At 39.6% G+C, this 8,661-nt stretch overlaps 1 long non-coding RNA gene across 1 annotated transcript; it reads right to left on the minus strand.

Annotated features, from left to right (window-relative positions):
- On the minus strand, positions 4,817-7,848 carry LOC110393097. Its single transcript, XR_002434790.1, has 3 exons — positions 7,773-7,848; positions 5,862-5,951; positions 4,817-5,006 (listed from the first exon to the last, which is right to left on the minus strand). It is a non-coding gene; the product is annotated as an uncharacterized LOC110393097 (long non-coding RNA).

Raw genomic sequence — 8,661 nt, forward strand, 5'->3', positions numbered from 1 at the left:
AGAAGAAAATGACTAAATGAGCTTCAAAATCTTCATTCTATCAGCTAGACTTTTTCAAATGGTTGAATAAGAAACGACAGCCTATGATTCTGTAAACTCAAAACATGTAATTGTAGTTCCTCCAGTTTGTCACTCTGACATTTACTGAGTATATGTATGTAGAAGGGGAGCCTGGCCAGAGCTGGCATTGCTTATCCTGCTATCAGCAGCATTTTGTGTTGAACTAGATGAAGCTCTTTTGATATAATTCCTTGCTGGCCTTAGAGCTCAGGTAGCAGCTGGGTGCTCTGACAGATATTAGGGGCAGCGTAACATTTTCAGACTGCTCCAAAAGTGCTGCCATGACTCCTGTGCAATTTGAAAGCTGTCACGAGTTTTAAATGAATCACGGAACTGCTAAACCCTTTGGCAGTGGGATGTAGCTTTCAAGAAATGTTTTAGGCAGCAGGGAGAAAATACTGGTCTGAATTTAATTTTTTGAAATAAAAATCAGTTTTAATAGCTCAAGAAGGCTGGTGGGCTTTGCTGAAGTAGTAGGACTGTTGCAATAACAACATACCTTTAGAAGGATAGTCATAGCTAATAGAGTTGTTAGGGGAAACAATTTGAATAGGAGACACCATCACAACCTGAGATTGAGTCCTTCATTTCATTCTAGGGAATAAAGAATTTTCTTAAGTCCCAGGACTGTCAGAACCAGGTAAAACCCAATGTAGAGATCATAAAAAAGAATAATCTCCAAATTCAGTTTCGGTTTTCTTTATTCTTCTAGCCAGAACTTTATGGTTAAATGTTAGTATTCTAGGAAGGTAAGAGGAAATATTTTCTGGATGGCTGTTTCCATAGCTTCTGCCTCATTGCTAATAGATGGAGATGGCTTTTGAAAGTGTGATGATTGCCACACTAGCTTAAACACAATATAATTGTAATAATGAATTTATTTTCAGGCAATTGGATAATTTAATTGTGGTCAAGAAGGTATCAGCTTTCACATCATGCTGTCAAACACAAAAGGACCAACAGTGTTATAATGAAAACAGGAGTAATTACTGTATCAACTCCTGGAGAGTAAAATCATAGTGAAGATGTCACCGCAGTGTTCCAGCTCTCTGAATGTGGTGTTCTGCTTGATCAGTTTGCACTAATAAGCCAAGGTCTGTTCTATGCTGACATTCTGATCCATCGGGCAGTGGAGAAGTAAAGGTTTCTTTTCTTACAGGACTGGGATATGGTAGAAATAGCCAAGTGTACATTTAGAAGTGTGTTATCAATGTTACTATTACAGTTCTCTTTCTTTTGCACCTAGGTTTAGCATATGGTCACAGCAGAGTGTTATTTTATTGTGACAAAGCCACTGGGAATACAGTGTGAGGAAGGAGCCATAATTAGTGGGCAAGGGAAAATCAAGTACAACTCTGATTTCAACATTAGAAAAATTAATGAGAATTACATTCCACTGACAAACTTTTAAGTCAAATGCAGTAGACCCTTTTTCCATTAGGTAGAACTGGTCACACTAATAATTGCACTTAGTATTTTTATATGTTCTTGCTGCTGTGTGTCTATCAATTAATTAGTGCAAAGACCTACTGAGGTTGATGGCTAACTGTAGTACTACACTTTTACAACAGGTAAAATGATTCAAAAAGACAAATGACTTCTGAAGGCTGTGCAATGAGAGTTGCAGAATTGGGATTAAAACTGTAAGGAGTTTACAAACCTGCTGTTTCACTGGTAATATTTGTTCTGCATAAATTGCCAATAAACAAAGATGAGTGCAGAGCTCCCTTCTGATAGATACGGATGAGCTGTAGAATATGTTCTTTATATATTTTAGAAAAGAGGCTCTGTAAACTGTGTTACTTTGCCAGCTCAATGTAAAATGAAAGAGAAACAGACATGATAGTATCTAAATTATAAAGCAATGTAGGCATGTTAGTAAAAAATCAACAGGTACCTTCAAAGTACCTGAATCTGCACGGTGATTTTTTGTCTGTTGACTTATGTAACATAGCTTTTAGATGATGTTGAATATGTCTTTGTATTGAGGAAAGAGAAGCAGATTTCTGAAATCTTTAATGGGACTGTGCTTTCTTCATCCTCTTCCTATTAGAGAAAGGAAGATGGAACTGAACACAAAGGAGTACTTGGTAGACAAGCAGTGATATTAGTAGTGACTTAGTAAATGCCCTGAGAAGATTTTGATGATCCACTCAATCTGCACCTGTAGGGCAAACTCCAAAGGTATTTGTGTGTGTTTTTTATCTGAGATAAAATCTGAGACTAAGGCATATCTGGCTGATAGAACATCACATAAATGAAGGAAAAAAATCCAACAGTCACGTGACTATAAGTGTCCACTTTTTATTATATCAATAGAGTCTTGGAAACTAGCCCCATACAGTGCTAATGCGCTGTCTGAAGTGCTTATAATGTCTGAATTAAATCATTTACAGCTAATTCAGGAATCTCCCTTGGACAGATGAGATCTTGACCCTTTGAGTCAGACTGTTTTGCTTTTCTAAATTAGAAGTTAAGCATGCCAGCAGGAAGAGGGAGGTACTGGTGCTTCAGAGAGGATCCTGATGGAAAGCATCTTGTCTGTGTCCCACGCAGTGGCTCTGAGCATCTGTTGAATTCTGATCACTTTCATAGCTAGGAAATAGAAGCTGACACATAAATGCCTCTCAGTTGTGCTGGTTTTCATGCTTTGCCTTGCCTACTCCTTCTCTCCACTGTTAAACACACCCTTACATTTCCTTGCTGAAAATATTTGAGTCAAATATTTTTGAAAATGTAATTTTATGTTTTGCATATAGAATACATGCACATTATGACATCTGTACATTATAAAAATGACCAACAGCAATAACTATAAAACCATTAGAAGCAGCAGTCCTGTTAGCTTGCACTGTGATCTCATAAATCCTTGTGAGGGCAGGAAACAGGGAGTTAAACAAAATTTATATAAGTCATTCCCTAAGATTTAGGGAAGAAATATTGTTAGTATTCCATTAATTTCTGTAAAATTGAACCTAATATTATCTCAGGTAAGTTGGACATGGGGCTCTCTTTCCCTTTACTGAAGTAGAGAAGGGCATGAGACATCTTACTTCAGTTTGAGGCTTGAGTTGGATGCTTACATATACAGCTTACATGCCCTTGAGTTTCCCACCTTGCCTCTGGCTGCCAGTGCAGCAGGGCATGATTCAGATCCTCTCTCTTATTTCCAAAATAAATGAAGTGAATGCCCTAGGAGTCAGCCGTGTGGATGCCTCCTTCAGCTGAGCTATCACCATAAGACTTTCCTCACAGCCAATGTGTCATGGTTTTATGATTTTCGGTTATTGGTACTCCACATCATAACATCATGTAGTGAATGTACCTGGTTCTTGGAAGAGAAGGACTACTACATTCCCCACAGTACTTTGCTCCTCTGTTACCATTTTCCAGCCGGAGGGAAAAGATAAAAGTTGCAGATCACGAGACCTCGTCCCTTTTTCCGCTGTCTCTCGTCTTGGCAGCACCTCGCTCTCCAGCCGTCTTATCGTCGGTAGTAGAGTAAGGCCTACCTTGATTTTGGGACATTCTCTCTCTCTGTATTGGATTTATCAGCTTAAATTGTAATTATATTGTATTATAGTGTGTTGTTCTGCATTCCGATATCTTATTTAGTAAATTAGTTTGTTTCTCCTCAGATTGTTGCCACTGTTCTTTGCTCTCAGGGCCATCTCCCTACCCTTTTCCCCTTTCCCCTTTTCCCGGGAGGTGGGCCCGTGGGTCCCCCGTCCCCTTCGTCACGGAATCGGGCCAAACACCCGTAAACCGTTGACACAATGCCAGAAGCAGCTGCAGGGTGAGATTCATCTGACCTGTGCTGGTTGTCTACTTGAGGAGGAGAAGAATTGCACCTTGGAGTCTACTGAGCTCTATCTAGTTTGCCATTGACTCTGAAGGAGGCCAGGGAAGCTAGCTCTGGTGTGTTTGCACTGGAGACAAGCATTGTTAATCATATGAATCTCATTGAGTGTGACAGAGCACAGAGCAGCCAGGAGCAATTTGGGGTAGCTAATCTATCACTTTGGTGTTGGTTTCTTGGGACAACCACTTTGCATTCTGTTTGAATCAAACCACAGAATCCCTTCTGCACACAAGCCAGTTTGCAACGAGGAGTCATATACTCTCCAGGTACACAGTTCAGCTGCTCTTTAGGGTGTTCTGATTTTTACTTTGGCCGTTGTGGAACATGATGAGTTTTCAAGCATAGAATTCGGAATTTAGACTATTGTGCATAAAGTTGGTGAGCACTTATATTCAATTCAGCTGTTGTTTTCACTCATCATTTATCCATCTATACAGCTGATTAATGTGACTGGTGACATAACCAATATTAACAGAGCATGCTGAAGAGATGTTATTACATTAGAAGTGATTAAATATATATTCCAAGAAGCAATGATTCTCAGAACCATACTTGTTATTGAAATGTTTACAGTGTTGCTATCAGGATTTTAATATCCTGCTTGATAATTAAACTTCTGCCAGGCAAACATTTCCTCTGGGTCTGCTTTATGGGAACTAGATATTGCCTCTAAGTTACTGAGGAGAATTATATTCATGTACTGGTCAGGGAAAGATTGCCTCTAATGTTTTTGTCTTGGTAATGTTTCACAAAGATAAGCCTAAAGTTACAAAGAGGAGCTGCCAGCTCAGGAGAAAAATTGAAGTTCTCCAGTCTTTGAATCTTCCAATGTGTCTTCTGTTTCAGGCAAACACGCTTTAGGGTACTCTGTGCTGTCAGATTTTCATTTGACATGGAGGGGTGGTTAGGCTAAGGGAAAGAGAGAAGCTTTGTAAAAGACAACAACATCAAAGAATGATGAGCTCCTTGCAGATGTCAGTGTTGTACGGTGCATTTTACATGAATTATGGGTGTTGTCTACTCTTCTGCTGGAGTGCAGAGAAGAATGTGCTCCGCTTCAGTTCACTGCTCAGTTCTTGATTTCCTTTAAAAATGAATGAAACAAAGGGCAGGTTATTAAAGAGGAGGTGTTGTTCAAAGGCTGCCATAGAATGATAACTGTTATTTTACTGTTTTACTAATGGATTTCTTATTTTTTAAAACTTCTTAATTAAAATATGCTTAGTGAGGCTTCCTAGGGGAAGAAAGATTGCAGTAATACACAGAATGCTTTTGCATACCCTTCCAAATCCCCTTCTGGGTAACCATGTTGACTAATATCAATCACAGTAACAAAAGGAAAAATGCCCTGAAGAATCACAGTTCTGTGTGTGGTTTGAGAAAATATGCAGCTAAAGTGAAGGGCCCTACTATATTCTTACTGGCAAAAAGATGTCGGAGAGAATGCCGACACCAGGCAATCCAATGCAATGGCAAGTAGTAGCTATCCTGTTTTTTGAAAACACATTATTTGTGGCTCCCACTTTGTTAGATAGCAGAGCTGAAATCCTTATAAGCTAACTTTAATCATATACAGCGTAGACAGCTGTGCCTGAGCTGTTCACCCTGGAGTCCCTTTATAATCAGTGGAGAAGAGTATGTGAAATCTGGATTTTTTAAATTGCTGTTTTAAGATAAGATGAAGGATTTTAATAAGGGTCTCATCAAGAGATTGCAGGAAGCTGCTGTCTCCAGCAGTCACACTGACAGGACACAGGCATGCCACAGAGATTGTCATATCTGTCAGAGATATCTGATATATTCTAGGGCACGTCTCATGGATGCTTGAGCATCTAAGCCAAGGTGTACCTGTCCCAAAATCAGTGCTCTCTGGGATCGTATACATTCTCTTCTACCAGTTTTCCAACAGGAACACTATGTTTGAGGACAAAATACTTACCCAAATAGCTGTTTTACTTCTGGATGCTACCCCGAACGTCTTGACTGAGCTTTTCCTCTACACCCCACAGTACAGCCCTCCTCCTAACAGCTGCAAAGGCCAAACACAGTTATATAAAACTCTTAAAACACTAACCTATACGCTACACCTTCCACCCCATGAGGGCACACTGATGATGGTTTAGGTGCGTATTTCTCCCTAACTTTGTTGTAATTACTATATACACATATATATCAGGGCCAGAAAATCTAACAACATATTTCTTCTGCCACTGAGCATCAGAAAACAAGTCTTGTTTTATGACTCCCCAGTGAAGTTGCACAGGATATGAATGCTCTGTTCTTTCTCAAAAATCAGTTCTTATTACCCAGAAATGAGGCTAGATACCTACTTTCCTCATTCCAATTGATTCCCAGTTTGTGTAAGTTAGACACCTAGACAGAAATTAGATTCAATTATACCTTCATGAATGTGGATCTTCCTATTCTTACAAGATCAGATTGAGGAGGAGAAAGAAAAATACAGAGAATTAGTTATGATGATGATGATGATGATGTCTTGTAGCATAGACTTATTTCCTGAGCTGTTCTCCTAATTATTTTGAAATTTGTTTTGAAGCATTTCAGTCTCTGTGTACAAAAAATTTCATTCTAAGTAACTTGTATGAATTGTAATATTGCAGTCACAGATGGGAAAGGCAGTGTACAAAAAACTATGCTTGTCATTATTTAAATCTTCCTGTCAGGTTTCTAGAGATATGTGTGTGGCTGAGTTTAGTCTTCAAATGGATGTTCTGATGTTATGCATGCAGATGTTATGGGTAACTTATAAAGATACTCATTTCTAATGGATTGCCAGATTGGGGCAGTTTTGCCATTGTTGTTCAGAGTGACATTGCATAATTATATAATTTTGAATTCAGAAGGAATGTTTGATAATAACGTATTTAACAAGCGTATTTTAGACTATTATATCTTTCACAAAATTTGCCTTATAGCTTTATCTAGTAGTTTTTATGTCAAGCCAAAAATGAATGGGTAAAACTTGGAAGGAGTAAAGGAGAGTGATCATAATTATGCAAATACATCTTGGCAATGACAGGAGGAGTTTTTACTCTCTAGAGAGGTCTGGCAAGATTTTATGTTTGGAAGAGAGTGAAGGCAAATGATAATGATCTCTGTATTTCTGTATTAAAATCTGCAGCTCATCATTTTTAACAGGATTCTTTGAACAGAAGACTTTATTCAAACCTTTGTTTAGAGTTCAGAAAGTTGAGCATCTGATTGAGCCAAGGCGTCCTGCTGAGCTACAGAAAAGCCACTTTTCTGTGGCTAGTGGCACACAGAAAACAGTATGGCTGTCACTGCATTCTGCTGCCTTTGATGCCTCAGGTCTATTAGCTTTGTATTATTTATAGTTTCATAGAGCAGGAGTTAGCTTCATCACAACTCTGAAGGGAGGTCTGCATTTTTGCCTCTCAATCTGTAATAAAAACTATTAGACTGTGTTGTCACAATATCTTCTTGCTCTAGGGTCAGCGTGTAAAGGCATGTGTGTGTGCAGGTAAAACGTAAGTCTATTGATCAGAGTGTTGCTTGAATAGAACATCTGTTGTGATGAAGGCAGATTTTAATTTTTAAGCTGTTGATGTATATGTATGTCTGTTAATGCAAAAACTTCAACCCCCACTCACACATTCAGTGCTTTGGGGGAAACAGAGCTGCTCAGATCTTCTGTGTGGATTTTATTAAATATTTTGACAGAATTCAACATCAGGATTAACACTTCCACTTTGTCAGAAAAGTAATGTATGGGACCAAATTCCTTGGGCTGCTCTGGCAGCTTTGCACTGCGTCAGCAACACAAAGCAATAATGAAGCTAGTTTAACTGGACTGCTAGACCTGGCTTACAGCTGCTTCGCGTAACTGGAGCGCTACAAAGCAGGCAGCATCTGCTGGTGAGCCTGGCCTTATGTTCGGCTGTCTGCTGATGGCGCTGGTACCATCAAGATGGTTGTGAATGACCTCACAGTGAACTGTGTGAACGATGCTTGGGAACGCTGGGGTTGGGCTGCTGGCAAGGCAGAGTTACTAGATTCTATTCTCTAATGAGTACATGGCTAAGAGCCCTTTCTGAATGGCTGTTTCTGATTTGTTTCCCTTTGAAGCAAAGGAAGGTATCAAAAGGCAACATTTTTTATGGCACTGGAGCAGGGAAACTTAAGGTCACCTTTTCTGTTAGTGTTTCTTATGTCCTGTTCAGTGTTTCTCTGCTTCACAGAGCTCTTCCAAAACCCATTTTGCTAAGAATCCCTTTGGACCAAGTTTCTCTAACATAGAACAATTTTGAATAAAAGGGGAAACTCTTTGTCTTTCGTGCCTCCGTCTTCTGTTCAGGGCTGCTCCTCCAGCCTGATGGGACTGACACACATCACTGTGTGCATCGACCCCTTCTGCCTTGACTCTCACCAAAAGGTTGTTTTGTTCTCCTGTGGCACTTCCATGACTTGAAATCACAGGCGGCTGTAGTGGTGCGTGACTTGGGGACAAGCCCTCAGGTTCCACTTGTTACACAGACAGGTCTCTGTGTCAGGCTCGTGCCATCCCTGGAGATCTCTTTCTGGAAATTTTTGCATCCTAATACAATACTATGCGGACTGTTTTTGAATGCTTGTGCAGTGAGCATATCTTCCTTACAGGCAGGGATGTAGGCAAAGCCTTTAAATTCATGATGCTGAACTTATTCACACTTTTGTTAAATAGCAGCTTTGTGAGCTGAGGAAACAGTAGTAGAGAGTGG

Source organism: Numida meleagris, chromosome 2, assembly GCF_002078875.1.
Source record: "Numida meleagris isolate 19003 breed g44 Domestic line chromosome 2, NumMel1.0, whole genome shotgun sequence".
Lineage (NCBI taxonomy): Eukaryota > Metazoa > Chordata > Aves > Galliformes > Numididae > Numida > Numida meleagris.